Source organism: Lampetra planeri, chromosome 31, assembly GCF_965212315.1.
Source record: "Lampetra planeri chromosome 31, kcLamPlan1.2.h2, whole genome shotgun sequence".
Lineage (NCBI taxonomy): Eukaryota > Metazoa > Chordata > Hyperoartia > Petromyzontiformes > Petromyzontidae > Lampetra > Lampetra planeri.
In genome coordinates, this window is record NC_136137.1 from 4,149,516 (window position 1) to 4,166,512 (window position 16,997).

The window sequence follows — 16,997 nt, forward strand, 5'->3', positions numbered from 1 at the left end:
TTTTTATTAATATGGTAAGGGGAAGCTTAAGACTAAGAATAGACTGCATAACAAAAGACTGAGCCTTTGTTATGGAGAGGTACGGTTTGTGACTACGGATTGTTCTTGGCTGGCTGTACTCGTGCCAAAGTTCGCCTCTGCTGATCCCCCATATAGAACGTCGTCATGTTTGACCTCAATCACGATTACACGTTTCGTGTTAGTGCCCGATTCACTTCCAGGAATTCGCTCATCGGGGAGTCGGTTGCCTCCTGTGAATTGTGAATCGCTACAGTTCCCCGTGAACGTCGCTCCGTGATTCCTCCACTCATGTTTGAGTGCATCACCACCACCACTCCCACCCACCTGACACTGCAGGTCACAACAACATTCAACCACTCACCCACCCGTTCACTCACTCGCTAAACCAGGGGTTCGAAACCTTCGGATCTGGAGCCGAATGCGACTCTTTAAAGGGCTGATTCTTCGTGACGTTATTCATTAAGGACCCACCACTGTCTCGTATTCACCACGCAGTGCATTGCGGCCCTTGAAATATTGAGCGCTTTTTTTGTTGTTCATCCAATTCGAACAAAAAACGTCTCGTTACTCTGGTTGCCGGACCCCTGCACTACATCATCCACTCATCTCGCTCACTAAAACCACGCACTCACTCACTCACCCACCCACTAAACCACCCACCAACTTCGCTAAGACATCAACTCACTCACCCAAGCCTCAGCGATGCAAAGACGCTTCACGTTCTGGTGTATACAAAACAGCATCATGGGCAATAAAAGCCGCTTCGAGCACATTTTTCTTTGCAGATTCACATGATAGAAAAATAGATCCTCTCTGTTTTTTAAAAATATAAATAGCTTCCCCGGTGCGGTGTACAAGCGGGCACATTACGGCAGATGTGGCGAGTTGACGTTGCAGTGATGAAGCCAGTTTCCCTCCCCGTTGCTGTACAGGGAAGTCGCCCTAGTCCTAGGGAGCCACATTTTAACAAGTTGTGGGGGGGGGGGAGTGCGGAACGAAGTTATACAATCCAATAACTTTAGAGCACGATAAACGAATAATACGATCATAATTGTGACATTGGGAGAGCCCAATATATATTTTACGTTTTATTAATTCCGTGAATGAATGGTTGGCAGGTTTCCTACATTTCTTCCCCAACGCTGTCCACCCAGCGGTATAAATGTGTATACCACAGCCTTGTGGTGGGGTGTAGTGTGGGTACTCTAACGTATTTAAAGACACGTAGCCTGCGTGGAAGAGTAGGCAAATGTACCCCTCTATAGCGTCTCTTTCTCTCTGGAGCTCCCTCCCGTGTGGAGGCCCTTCCACTCGAAGTGGCATGCGCTGGCACTTTCAGGGCTGCGCCTTTACATGCCTTTTTTTACACAAGTGTCGTATCGTAATCGCAAAATAGTTAACAATGTTCAACTAATGATGTTGTTACGTGACTACAATTATTGTATTTGCCTCCATTCACTTGTGCCAGAAATATACAAAGTATGTTAAGGTTCCAGGAAGCCAGTGGGTTCAAGATAAATAAACTGGCTTGGAGGGATCGTCATCACCTGGGTGGAGGAATATTGATTCAAAACCTTCTTCATTTAGGTCCCTGGCTTTGAGACCGGAGTTCAGTCAAAACTGCGCTTCAAAGCGCATTCTAAAAGTGGAGTTGGTTCGACTGCCGCGCCGGGGAGATCAAAATGATCTCTGGAAAAATCGCGAGAGCCGTGAGCCGGCCGCTACATCACGGCGGCAACACTCGGTTTAACCGAGGTCAAAGGGCAATAAAACAAAACAAGAATCAAGAATCTTAGATTTTGATTTCAAGCTTTCGTGACTGCAGGGATTCATATTCTTGGTTCTTTCGGTAAAGTCTTAAAATAATTGTTTTACATTTATATTATTTTGTTGTTTCCCTTCTACGTGACTTTACCGAAAGAACCAAGAATAAGAATCTTAGATATAAAGTTCAGCCTTTTGAAGGTGTGCGACCGAGCATTGTAACGCTTGCTTGAGTCTACGGTTTCAAAGTTGCCCGAGCGTTGCATGCCAAGCGGCCGCAATGTTTTCTCCTTTCTTGTAACGGTACAACAAATGTAATTACCTCCCACGCCTGCCACAATTTTAAACAACGAATTTCCGCATTGTTCGCGCACAAACTTAGTGCGGGGCAACACGCGCGTGACCTCTGTGTGACGACGAGAGTGTGCGATCATTGCACTGCGATGTTGCTGCTGCTGCTGCTGATGCTGCTGTTGCTGATGCTGCTGCTGATGCTACTGCTGCTGATGCTGCTGCTGCTGCTGCACGGAAATGTGTAACGGAGACACCGTTTCCTATTGTACGTGAGATCACGTTCAAGCTGTTTGTTCTTTCATTTGGGGTGGGGGGAAGGAGGAGATTGGGTTTTCCATTGTAGCTGGCTGGGGTGGGTGTTGAGGTCAATCCCTACGCCGGCACCGCTGAGAGCCTCGGTTCGAATCGAGGTTGCGGCCGCCTGCGATTTAGAACAAAAAAAACTGATTCTCAAAAAAGTTAAAGTGAGTTCATGGTCCAAGCCCGATCACCAATGACTGTATAACAATAAACAAAGAAACAAACAGACCCTCCTAAATGTTGTTGCTGCAGCACTTAATACGACTCAATTCCAGCATTTGAGAATTCATGATAGATCTTGGCTTGTGATGCAGTGCACATTACCCGCTGCAGAACGGCAAGTGGGAGGGTGCTTCTCCTAACATCGTTCGTGTAAAATAACAATCGTACATGAACACGCGAGCGTACGGCTAAACAACCGATTAGCAATTGTCATGGGTAAACGAGCATTATACATGCATGTATATATCATGTAATGACATAATAATATCAATAATAATGTACAGCCCTGTATCACTGCCGGTCATGGGGGGGGGGGGGGGCTCGTTTAATGCAAGCCGTGAGCAGAATCGAAGTCGGGGGTCGTGGAGTTCAAATAGCAGCGCGCTAACCACTGCACCACCGTGCCCAGCGGTGGTGTTGCGGGTAGCGCGCTGCGCTACGAACCTGGCCACCCGGGTTCCATTCCCGCTCACGGCCTCCCCTAGGTCGACTCAGCCTTAAATGAGTACCTGGTGCGATGTGTAAACATCGCCACTAGGGAGACAAAGGCGGCTGGGCGTGGTGTTGGCTAATAGCACTTGCCCCTGCAGTCTGTTAAGGCTATACGGGGAATCTTTGTCTTTGTTTAACGCAAGCCGCGGAGTTCAAAGTGCAGTGCGCTAACCACTGCACCACCGTGCTCATACACAGTGAGACATTAATAAAATGTTAACGAATAAAACATCCGGATTTTATTAGGCGGGTGACGATGCATTTTGTGATCGCATTCAAGCACACATTCTTGACGAAGTATCTCCTGATTTAAAGCTTTCGTGACTGCGGGGATTCATATTCTTGGTTCTTTCGGTAAAGTCACGTAGAAGGGAAACAATGAAATAATAAATAAAAATATAAAACAATTACATTCTCACGACGTTTCGACTGCAACACAAGCAATCATCCTGTCTGCGTGACTTTACCGAAATAACCAAGAACATGAAGGATTCTGTGCTCGCGTTGCGTTTAAGCGAGCGGGGTTGAATGAGCAAACGCCCAAACGGTGAACGAGACGAGCGGCCACTGCGCAGCGAGAGGTGAAAACATTGATTCCTAAATGAAATCGCGACCATGAATCGTGACAATTCATCAAACGATAGAGGCGGGGGAGGGAGGGGAGGGAGGGGAGGGGGGCGAATCATTACAGGCCCGGAATTGATCCCTTGCTCGCCGCTTTACGCGTGGCTTATACAAGCGAAGGTGGCTTAAAGGCACGGGCGAGTTTCTTTGTCCCACCCGCACCACTCACCTCGCGATTCAAATAAAATAGACAAACTGCAAGGTGGGTGGTGGTGGTTTTCATAGGTGCTGCTACTCGCTAACAGCACTTGCCTCCAACAGTCTGTTAAGGCTATACGGGGGATCTTTGTCTGTCGTGTTGTTGGTGGGGTTTGTGGGGAACGGTAGCGTGGCGAGACCGGACACCAACACCAGTGATGATAGTCTGAACCGGTCCTGGGCCTCCCCTATGTCGACTCGGCCTCAAATGAGTGTCTGGTGCGAAGTACCACTAACAGCACTTGCCCCGACAGTCTGTTAATTCTATATGTGTGGATGTGTGCTCGTTAACAGCACTTGCCCCAGCAGGCTGTGTAGGCTATACGGTGGATCTGTGTCTTTGTTGTTGCAGCTGGTATTGGCGGTAGAGATGGAGATGACGTTGGTGGTGTTAGGTGATGATGGTGGTGTTAGGTGGTGATGGTGGTGTGAGGTGGTGATGGTGGTGTTAGGTGGTGATGGTGGTGTTAGGTGGTGATGGTGGTGTTAGGTGGTGATGGTGGTGTTAGGTGGTGATGGTGGTGTTAGGTGGTGATGGTGGTGTTAGGTGGTGATGGTGGTGTTAGGTGATGATGGTGGTGTTAGGTGGTGATGGTGGTGTGAGGTGGTGATGGTGGTGTTAGGTGGTGATGGTGGTGTTAGGTGGTGATGGTGGTGTTAGGTGGTGATGGTGGTGTTAGGTGGTGATGGTGGTGTTAGGTGGTGATGGTGATGTTAGGTGGTGATGGTGGTGTTAGGTGGTGATGGTGGTGTTAGGTGATGATGGTGGTGTTAGGTGGTGATGGTGGTGTTAGGTGATGATGGTGGTGTTAGGTGATGTTGGTGGTGTTAGGTGATGTTGGTGGTGTTAGGTGGTGATGGTGGTGTTAGGTCGTGATGGTGGGCCAAAATGTGGGTTACTTTGACTGCGTGAAAAAAACGTGTCCCTGGGATGAGAGGGGGGGGGGGAGTCCCATCTGCACACGATCACATGACCAGCCTCTCAACGTATAGCAGCAACAACAGCAGCAGCAGAGGTGGTAGCAGCAAGCAGCAGCAGCAGCAATATGAAGTTGAAAGGTTAAGCGGCGCTCGGGTTGGCGATCGTCATCGTCGTGGTGAGTAAAGTCGCCGCTTGCGCGGTGAGAGACGACGCCTCGGGCCCGGAACATCGGCTCGTGGCGTGTGATTGACTTATTGGGAGGTCAAGCTGAGGGGCATGCGTATAGGTCAAAAGGTCGTCCGATTTGTTTTAAATTTCGCCTCCCTTTGCAAGGATCCCGTTTTTTTTCTTTCACGAACCGTATCGACCCTTCTTTGAGGAAGCCGATTCCCCGGGGGGGGGGGCGTGCTGAGGTTCTGCGCTGATGCGAGGTTTGTGATTAAAGGGATTTTTGTAATGGAATTGAGCAAACGGATATACAGTATACAATGTCATTTTTTTTTTGCCGAATCTTAAGCGTGCATTTCATATCGAAACACATATATTCGGACTGAGTTTTTGGAAGGTAAATTTGCGATTTTTTTTATTGTTGTTTATATTTGTATTAACATTTTCGATTCATTGACATGACGCAATAATTGCACGCGTTTTCGTGCCTACAAAAGTGGCGTCATGTTCGGCAGGATAACACTGTCCATACTAGTGGCAGTTTTTTGTTCCTATGTCATAATACTTTCAGATCATCCGAAATTAATGTCAATTACCTCGCCTGGTATACAGGAGGTCGTAGGTTCAATCCCGATCCTGACGCCTGCTGCTGTATATTTGGAGTTTGCGTGTCTCTCTCCCCGTGGTGCTGTGGACTTTGCTCCGGGTTCTCCGGTTTTCCCCTCCACATTTAGAATCAACATCAACGCGCGTTTAGAGTCTTTGGCCGCTATACATTTCCGCACGATGATGAGCCACTTCGTTGAGCTATCATTTGTGATAGCCAAGTCACTTCTAAAAAAAGAAAACGCTATATAGTTCAGTGGACCCTGCCTGATGGGGAAAAAAACCCAACATGTTTTTAAAACAGGGGAGGAGAGGAGGGTTATGCGTGTGTGGCGGTCGTGGTGAGTCTACGCCTGGCCTGCACTCTTATTGGGCCAAATTTGTGCAAACGGAGATTTTAAGCGACACTGACAGGTACCTTTGGGGGTGGGGTGGGGAAGGGAGGGGGGGTAGCCCCCTGGCATTGCCCCCCCCACCCCCTCCTCACTATTCCTATTGCACAGGAAACACACCGGCGTGTGATTTATGACGCGTTAAAAGCTTCGCTAATCGGACTCTCGGTGTCCGGCCCTGAAATTAGCGTGGGACAATCGCGGCCTCGCCAGCCTTTTCCATTACCGCTATTACTCAGCGGAGCGCACTCGCTCGATAAATGCAGCCCCCCCCACCTCCCCCCCCCTCGTACCCCCCCCCTCCGTCCCCTCCGGGCTACCAGAATCTCGTTCGTTCTGTCGGGGAAAAAAAGAACCGTGCCGTCGTGAAAATGTACAACTTAACGCGGATTTGAAGGAATAGCAGTGAACACCGAAATTCCGTTACCCCCCCCCCACTCTCCCCTCTGTGTATTGCCTCTCTCTCTGCCTCTCTTTCTGCCTCTCTCCCTGCCTCTCTCTCTGCCTCTCTCTCTGCCTCTCTTTCTGCCTCTCTCCCTGCCTCTCTCCCTGCCTCTCTCCGTCTCTCTCTCTGCCTCTCTCTCTGCCTCTCTCCGTCTCTCTCTCTCTGCCTCTCTCTCTGTCTCTCTCTGCCTCTCTCTTTGCCTCTCTCTCTGCCTCTCTCTCTCTCTGCCTCTCTCTCTGCCTCTCTCTGCCTCTCTCTCTCTCTGACTCTCTCTGTCTCTCCCTGCAGGCCGCGCCGTGATTTCCACCCGGCTCTGGCGCGGCTCTGGGAGGGCCCCGATCGATGACGGATAAATGCGCAATGAAGACTTTTTGAGCGCGCGGGTCAACGCCACCCGCCGGAATCTCCGGGCGTTACCTACCCGGGGCTCCCACCGGAGTGTGGGTGGGTTTCCATTTACAATATAAATGGCCTTATTTTGTCTCTACGAAGCTGTTGAGGACGCGGGCTGATTAACTTGCTCACGTTTAGCGTGCGAGCGCGTGTGTGTGTGTGTGCGTGTGTGTGGCGGGAGGAATGAGATGATTATGATGACGGTGACGACGATCACGATGCGTCGTGGGGAGTAGGTGACGCAGAGATCGACGCACTGCGTCGCGAACTCGGCAACCTGAGTTTCATTCCCAAGCCATGGGTAACGTCGGTGGAAGGTGATATCCGAACTATTCCTGAGCCTCCCCTAGTATCTGTTGCGGTGTGCAAACATCAGCACTCGGGAGATAAAGGTGGCCGGGCGTGGTGGTGGTGGTGGTGGCGGCCACCCCAAATCAATCCGTGCACTTTGCCAACCTTAATAGGTGCTCGCTAACAGCCGTGACCCAACAGGCTGCGATGTTGCCCTGCGGTTTCTTTGTCGGCATGTGTTTACGCTTGTCTGCGTGGAAGCGGTGGCATAGTGGGTGTTGGTGGGGGGAGCGGGGGTCGATGCGGTGGAGGAGGTTCGCTTTATCCGCACGGCGCTTGCCCATCTTGTTGCGAAAAAAGGGGGCCCGAATTAATTATTAATGCAAGTATCGATCCGCTCTGCGCGATTGTCGATTCGGTCCCAGCAGTCAACAAACGTTGTTTCCAGAGTATCTGCCTGCACGGGCTGGTGGCGTTGACTCCGTCCCAGGCCGCGCGATTTGTCAGACGCGAGAGGCCTCCAAAGGCCTTTTGTCGTTAGAGAGGTGAAACTTTTTAGCCGACGGGACCACCCGGCAAAGAAAGCGGCGTTAAACTAAAACACTCCAGCCGTTTTACAACTACAACGACAACGACATCAAACGAAAGAAAACACCGTGCCGGTTTATTTTCCGTGAAGCCGTCAATTAATTAAGGCAAATTGAGTACAATAAACATGGAGACAACATGATCGTTCGGCTTATTTTGATTACATTTTGGAGCGTCAAAAAATAAAGTCCCGAGTGCCCCGGCACCACCGCCATCACCCATGTGGAGTGCTGGCTTTCCAAGGAAAATGACCTCGCTGGGACGTTAGTCAAACAAACCGTGCAATTAGCCCCGGCTCTCCACTGCAGCTCTGAGATTTGGAACCGCCGGCGGTAATTCGACGAAAAACGAGAGACTACTTTTAACCCACCCTACCCCCCTCCGTGGAACTGCGGTGCAGTTTTTGGAGCGCAGTGTTTTTCACACATTTTCAGAGAGGGCCCACTTTCGCCACACGTATGAAACCATTGTTGGGTTTGACACAGAGCAGAGGTCGCAAACGGGTTTTGACTCCTTACCCGTACCCGTACCCGGGTAGGGTACGGGTATCGGGTACCCGGTTGCGACCTCTGCAGCAGAGTGACGACGATGGGGGGGGGGGGGGTGTTTTCACCATTTGTGTGTGTACTGTCGGGGGCCGCATGTCAGCGGCCGCGCTGAAGGCCACAAGGGGCCGCCCAGTGGCCCCACGGGCCTTGCACTGAAGAACACTTCCCGAGAGATTCGTGCTCTATAGACTTGCCCACCCGAGTGCGGGTGGGGCAAGTCTATTCGGCTCTTGAATCGGGTGCAACCGCAACAAACAAAAAACAAAAACATGAACAAGAAAACATCTTAAAGTGACTATGTGACTAAGTGCAAACAGAAAATCCAAGAAAAGACAGCAAAATATTGCAGAAAAAATCACCGTACACCAACCCTGTGCAAATATCCCAGTGGGATGCAAGTCAAACAACAACAACCACAAGACAACTTAGATTAAGGCCATCAGTCTAACTCTGTATTACAACAACATAAAAGCTTCCAATCACTGCAAACTGACAATCTGTGACACCTGCAACCCTCATGCTGTCAGTCACACAACACAATTAAATGAATAAGTAAAGGGTTAAATAATGTATCAATTCATGAATTAATTGGTGGATTGATCAATTAATTAGTTGCTTGATTAATTCATTAATGGTTTAAACAGACGGGCCCACGATTTTGCTTGTGTTGAATCAATGCTGCTGAAATGTTGCACTCCCAGAAAGTCGTGGGGGAGGGGAAGAGATGCTAAAGATATTTGTAATCTTTGTGTGTGTGTGTGGAGAGGCGGCTATGTGACGGAAACAACTTGATTATCTATTTTGACCAAATTTGCGTCGGCATAGCCCTCCACCAACTTTAACACGGCAAAACGATAAACACTGCCACGTTTTATAAAGCGTTGTCAGCTCGCCAGTAATGATTGGTGTTATTAGGGTGGTACATTGGCGAGATGTTAACTACCTCGCCTGGTATACAGGAGGTCATAAAAACAATGCATATATTATCAGAGCATGTTTGTTTGCATTTTATTCCATAATAACGTGTGGTTAATGTAGACTTTATGCCTTAAAAGAGGTATCTATGTGGTGTTTGAACATTCTAACACCTGTTTTATTGCCAGATCAGGGTAAAACCAATTCTTATTTTTCATCAGGAGGTCGTGGGTTCGATCCCGACCCTGACACCTGTATATCGGAGTCTGCGTGTCTCTCTTTCTCTCCCGGCAGTCGCGTGATTTTTCTCTGGGTCCTCCGGTTTTCCCCTTCACATTTAGAATCAACATCACGTGTTTAGAGTGTTTGGCTGCCGTAGATTTCCACACGATAATCCACTTCGTTGAGCGATCATTTGCGCCCAGGTCGCTTCTCAAAAAAAGCTTATAGAGCTCAGTTGGCCTTACCTGGTACAATTAAAATAAATAGTAAAAAAGATAGTCTCAGCTCTGCAATTCTCTCAATCCACATTAAGCAACAGTCGACGTTTCGTTTTCGAAATATGTCCAGAATTGATCATTGTTTTTTTACCCTTCTATCTGGCAACAAAACTGACACCTTTTTTACAAGGAGTCATGTTTGCATAGACCACAATATCTGCAGTCATAATGCAAACAAAAAACACAACTCTGATAATGTATGCACTGTCCTTGAAGTTGATTGGTCCACACCCGAGACAGCTTTCTTAGAGCCTAGTCTCACATGGTGTTGGACCAGATGACGCCAAAAGGCGCACAACTCAAAGACAATGCACCATCAGAGTATGAGAGCTCGGGGTAAGCATTTACACCATTGGAACCTCATTTGCCAGTAAAAAATATGATAATTGGTTTTTTACCCTTCTATCTGGCAACAAAACTGACACCTTTTTTACAAGGAGTCATGTTTACATAGACCACAATACCTGCAGTCAATGATGTCCAGAATTCCCAAACAAAACGTCGTGTCTCATGCCAAATTCGAGTCGAGGTGAACACTTGCACACCACGTGACAAGAGTCGTTTGTTTGGCTGTCTCGAGCGGTGGAGGGTTTCACAACACAAAGCTGGTCCGATCGATACGTGACCTAACCCAAAAATCAATTATGAATTGTTGTTATCGTTATAGATCTGTGCGCATTTGGCTCACATCTTAAACCCATTTGACATGCGTGACAAGGAAAGCATGGAACGAAACCTATTAAATGATTATAGTTGTGATGGTTGAATACTTAAATACTGCACCGTGATCGGCTACAAAGACTGAAGCTTGGGATAGGATATACAAAGACGGTCACTGCATATCAGATGCACTTCTGCGGCCGTCTGGAACGCTTTTCCTTCGGATATTAGGAAGTCACTGGAGCTATGCACTTTGAAATCTAGATTGACAACTCCTTTCTTTACAACTGCTTTATTGTGTTAATTTTTTCGTCCTTCCCCCGAACCTCCGATTAACGTGGTTGGCTACGTACGGTGCAAAGGAAGTTCAACATACATACACAAATAGGGTGCTTCTAGACCGCTTGGTCTAGAAGCTTCTAACGCGACACACCTGGCACATGCAGAATTCCGAGCCCAGGTGCATGGCTTCAAACCCCCCGTCGACTGCAGCCAGGTGATTCGCATTAACACCACGTGTCAACCCTTGATCCCTCGGTGAAGGAAAATCATTCCCGCGTGTGGAAGTGGCTGGCTGCTTCGGGGCACTGACTTAACAACGCGGAATGCGCCCCCATCCCGCTAGAGCTCACAAGCTAAGCAGGTGTTGATCCTGGTTGGCACGTGGATAGAGGGAAGACTGCCGAGAAACGCTGGACACTGGAGGCTAGGGGTGTTGGGTGGTGGCCAAGAGATGGATTGTTTTTAAATAATTAGATTATTAAATCCAACTTTGTGGAGCTTTGAAAGATATGCCCCTTTGCATGCGTAGTGGGTTTTCTCCGCTTTCCCTCCCTCCACACACAAAGCCAAACAATCGTGATTGGGGTTGACCAAACTGCCCAATGTAACAGCAGGGCCCTCGCCAAAAATAGCCGTGAGACTGTAAATGAAGGACATCTTTAGTATTATTAAAATTATTGTTTTCCAATGTCGGAGTACTGAGACAGCAGCACAGAGGACCTGGGTTTGAACCTCGGTCACCGACCCGAGGAGGAGTTTCTCCATTCCAGTGACTTCCATGGCCTTCCACCGCCGGGCCCACGTGTGGTGGCCACAGCCAAATGTAAATGTGCAGCTCCCTGTCACTGCTTTCTCACGCCACTGTTGGTATTACGGCCTCCGCTGTGGGCAGCTCTATAGAGTCGGTATCGATTGCATTTTGGGCCTTTTCTCGCACGCTGGCCAAGACGTCTTGACAGAGGTCGGAGTGCCCACACTTTACCCCACCACACGTGACCTGCCACTCGACTAACTCTGGCGTAACCATTCATATTGCTGGGTGGGTGGACAGGCGGTGGGAGGGGGGGGGGACTATCGAACCGGTAACCTCTGTATTAAAATTCCAGTGTGCTAACCATTCCCCGCCCCGACAGAGAGTCTCCTGTATATATAAATAAAATATTTGTTTCAATGTACAAAAAACCTAGCTGAGCATTTCCTCGCCGGAATTAATAAACATTAATGCGATGCATAACGGCACCATTCATACTCATTATTTACATTGTAAATCGCTAAGTAGCACTCGGTAAGTTTCTCCCACCCACATCATTTTTTTTTTACTTGCCTTACAATTATTTATAATCATCAGTCAAGCAGCAGCAGAAGCAGCCCCCCCCCCCACCGCCCACCACCCAGTGCTTAATCCGCGCGGTTATCCTTCATCTCGTCTTGCGAATGCGGCGCTCCTCTCATGCGGGCTTCTTCATCTGGCGATGATTTGCTGGGACGAGATCCCAGGGCGTTTTGGACGAAGGGAAGGCGAAGAGCGGAAGAGCGGGTCTCCCAAATCAAGAAAAATCTCACGGGAAAAAAAATCCCCGACTGCTCCCCCCCCCCCACCTCCACACGAACGTCACCTGAACGCTCGGGCTGCAACGATTTCACACCTTCGATTTCACACCTTCGCTCCCATACCATTAATTTTCCACGGCTGCGGGTTTTGGATATGCATTGTTGGGTTGCGTTGTTAAAGCACCTCTTGTGGCTTGCAGGCGATCGCGTGGAATAATCGCATGCTATGGATGAGAATGATCGAATATCATCAGTTTCAGCTATTCTCAATCCTCCGGAGGATAAGGGCATCTCCGTGTCACGGTCAGCCACGGATTGTGCTTTTGTAACATATCAGATTTTTTATTTAGAATCTATTTAGACTGGAGGAATCCGATGAGCAATGAAGCTGTTTTTCACAGATGGCCACGTTGGTCATTGCGTCTTGATGAAGCGATGTTAGCCGTGGACAGGAATCGAACTTTGATTGCCGGGTTCACTGTCCCACAACTCCACCCAATCGCATAAAATATATATGAATCCAAAGTAGAGTAATTGATTCTGATTGTGTGCGTATTAAAGGTCAGCAGCAGAGGTGGACAAGGAGGGTCAGGGGTTAGAGCACAACGCTGGCCACTTCTGAGAGCCTGGGTTCAAATCTAGGTCAGTCCCCCCATGATAAAACCACGTTCTCAAATCTAGCAAGTCGATGGTCTCAGCATGGCCACCAATGACTGCACAAAACACAATCACATTCAGTTTGAGTTGTCACTTTATCGGGCCAAAATTCTTGAGAATTAAACACAAACGGCGTATTTTACTCCCATGTGATGAAGTTCTATGATACCCACTTTCGCAGACACGAACGGTTGCACTGCTCTGGGATGCCGCTCCCACAATCGTGGGGGGAGGGTGGGTGGGTGGAGATGTGTAAATTCTAGATTTGAAGTTTTCGTGACTGCAAGGATCCATACTCTTTGTTTTTTTTCCGGTAAAGTCACGTGGGTGAAGGTTATTTATCCCCGCCCTACGATTCCCCATGTACGTTGAACTTCTACGTACGGCGCGAAAGAAGTTCAACGGTCCACACATCCAGTGGCTTATGAAACCCACCGGGAGGCGCTGACACCAAATTTGTCGATTTGCTTCCACGACCGTTTTTTTTCACCCTCTCTGTTCCCATCCAAGAGTCCGTGATCAACTACAAAGACAACAGCATTTATTAGGCTAAATGTTGTGTCATTGGAAAGCGCTTAACCTCTTTTAAAAGTGGCTTGCATTTGGAGTTTGCGAGAACGGACGGCGCTTAAGTAATTGCGCGCATTTTGCGATCGGACAAGTGAATGCGCGGATAATGAAGTGTGTTGCCGCTCGCCGCGAGTTGAGTTTATTATTAAAGCTACCGGAATTGTCCCCCTTTGACCGGAGCGGCGCTGGTGGCTTCAAAAAGGCCGCACTGCCCCTCCCCCGGTGTTACTGAAGGATGCGCTGAGATCTGCGGGGTTTTTTAAAAATCCCATTTTTTGTACGTTTTCTCACTTCTTTACATGTCCAGATCGAGTAGATATAACTGCGTTGTTGAACCCGCCATCACCCGACACAGCCAATGAGTTTGGTTTGTCACGTGCACAAAACGTGCCAATTCGTTACGTTTTGTTAACGTGAAATGTTTTGTCCACCTGGCTGTGTCGGGTGGTGGCCGGTTTAACGACACATTTATATTTCAGCGTTCTAACCCCCCCCCCCTACACAAAAAAACTTTAATGGATAATACTTGTCGCGAAAGCCTCCTCCTGCTGCTGCTGCTGCTGCTACTCCGTGGTGTTAAACGTCTTCGCTCGTCTCGGTGATAACGGCACGAAAATAAAACCTAGAGGGGGTGGAGCGACCCGACCGGTGGGCGGGATTAGTGGAGCGGTGGGTGTGGCCTACGGAGCTGTGGGACAGCGGTTGAGAGTTGCGAGTGGCTATGTCAGTCAAAGTTGATGGGGGCTAAATTGTTATTTTTTTTTATTTTTAACCAGGTAAGGGCACCCTACTGAGACCATATACTGTAGCTGTTTTTTTTTCAGAAGCGACCTGGTCGCAAATGATAAGTCAACGAAGTGGCTTATCACGTGGGAATTTACATCAGCCAAACATTATCTGAACGCGTGTTTGAATCTAAATGCAGAGGGGGGAAAACCGGAGGACCCGGAGACAAATCCTACGGGGGAGGACATTCAAACTCCAAATTACGCATGCGTCGGGGGGTCGGGTTCGAACCCATGAACCTCCTGCATACCAGGAGATGGAGTTGACATCTCGCCACGGTGGCGCGACCAAAGCGGGTGGTGCTCCTGCCCGCTTACCACGTGTCCTCTTACCACGTGTGCCGCTTACCACGTGTCCCGCTTACCACGTGTGTCGGCGTGGAGACGCTCGGAATATGTGGAAGGCCGGTGTGTGTATTGCGCCTGTCGTTGGCGAGTGCAATAATGAGGCTGATGCGGGATGAATGTAGGAATATTTTACTCAGTTGGCTGTGGTGACCGACGAGAATGGTGATGGAATGGCGTTTTCAGTCACTGCATCGCCAATGAATTTGTTAACCAAACGTAAATAAAATATTAAAACATATTTTTTTTTAAACACGCTTTAATGAAATGTACCCTACTCGTAATGGCAGAACTCCACGACTCCAGGAAGTGGCCCCGCAGCTTGCCATAACGTAACGGACCACGTGGTGATTTACAGAGTTGAGCGTGGACAATTAGACCCGTAAAAAAGATTGTTTAAGAATATATGTTTTTAATGATAGAATATAGTATTGTCATCAGTATGACATACCTATACCAAGTTTGCAGTCGATACAACATTGGGAAGACGGTTGAAATTGAGTTATAAGATTTGAGGATACGACGACAGACAAAGCGAGTTAAATAAAAGCGTGTTAAATGTTTAAAAATATATCTTTTTTATGATAGAATATAGTCTTGTCATCAGTATGACATACGTATACCACGTTTGCAGTCGATAGCACATTGAGAAGTGGGTAAAAATTGAGTTACAATATTTTTTAAGGATACGACAACAGACGGAGTGAGTTAAATAAAAAGCGTGTAAAATGCATCTTCCTTGCCATTGACATACATGCATGCGTGTTCATCTCCACCCCCCATCCTGTGCATTTCCCAGACGAGTTTAATTAGCGCTATACCGACACTTATTCAAACAAACAAAACATCACTTGTAGACGCGGTTTCCGAGTGTCGGTGCGACGAGGCACAACAACCGAACAAAGTTAAAGTGCACGGCCCCAAGTGGCGCAGGGGTTACGGGGGTCGGGGGAGAGGGCACGCGATTCGTGATTTAAAAAAAAGTATCAAATATCAGCTCGAATTCAAATCCTAATAAGCAATCGAATTAACACAACAGCCCGCTTGTAGCTGCTATCATCCCACTACATCTCTGTTTCTCTTTCTGTCATCTGAATAGGAGTTTATACACTGCTGGTAGCTGAAACCGCGACCTTTGCGCGTACGGTTTGAGACTAAACAGGCGGTCCATGCCTCCGTCTCTCTCTCTCTGTGTGTGTACACACAGCGGGGAGCGGTGGCGCAGTGGTTAGCGCGCCGCGCTACGAACCCAGAGGGACCCGTGTTTACTTCTCCCGCTCACGACAATCAACAACAGCGGCGAATATTTTAACCGGTTCTGGGCCTCCCCTAGGTCGACTCGGCGTCAAATGAGTATCTTGTACGGTGTGTGTAAAAATTGTGACGAGGGAGACAAAGGCGACCGGGCGTGGTGCTGGCCACCTACCCCCTCGTGTTCCGTGCCGGCCTTCATAAGGGCTGCTCGCTAACGACACTTGCCCCGACAGTCTGTTGGAGGCTATACGGGGGATCTTTGTCTTTGTACACACACACGCGCGCGCGCGCACAGAGAAAGCATCTGCGAAATAATTTAAATAGCCCGGGATTTAAAACGCATTACGCATGCTTAGCAAAACCCATTTCAGATGCCATGCGTTTTTGAATGGCGAAAAAGGTTACTTTTTAAAATATTTAACATCGCAAAATGAAAATGCAATTTGAGTCTCATTTATTGCTGCGCGAAGCAACGCAATTTCCAAAGAGGCGGGCGCAGAAGGGGGGGGGTAGAGAGAGAGAGGGGGGGCAGTTGGGGGTGCAGTTGGGGGGGGGGGTGCAGGAGAGAGGTGGTGGCTAAGGTGGAGGAGGAGGAGGTGGAGGAGGAGGTGGAGGAGGAGGCAGCGTCGATTTCCAGTGTAAACACCGCACGGCAGAAACGTTCGCCTTGAGTGCTCGCGGCGTTTATTTGTGTGTTTAGCTCCGAGGCGCTTTTTAGCCTCTCTGAACACTGGGCCCCCTCGTGACTGATGAAGAATGTAAGAGACGTAGACGCGCAATTTGGGCGACCCCAACAGTCTGGGGCAGTGGGTGGGGCGGTGGGTGGGTTTTTGGTGGGGGGGTTTGTGTGTGTTTGGTGTGTTAGTGCTCACCCCCCTCCCTTCCCACAGTAAAAAAAAATAATATTTTCAGGCTGCCAGTTTACATTGTTTTGTTGGGAAAGCAGCCGTCAGCGTGAGTGATGGAGGACTGCGGTGGGTCGTTCTTTCTTACCGATTTGGTTTAAATTAGACGCCGTGTGATGTATGGACAGCATGTGCCCTCTCTCTCCAGGCCCCTGATTGGTGATAATTTTTCATTTTCTCAAAAACCCGCATCCCTCTGCAGGAAGCCAAGCTCCCACCCTCCCACCCTCCCCTGCCTAAGCTCCCCTCCCCCTCCTAGCCACCATCCGCCAGAGCCCCCACAAACGCACATATATATGTACATA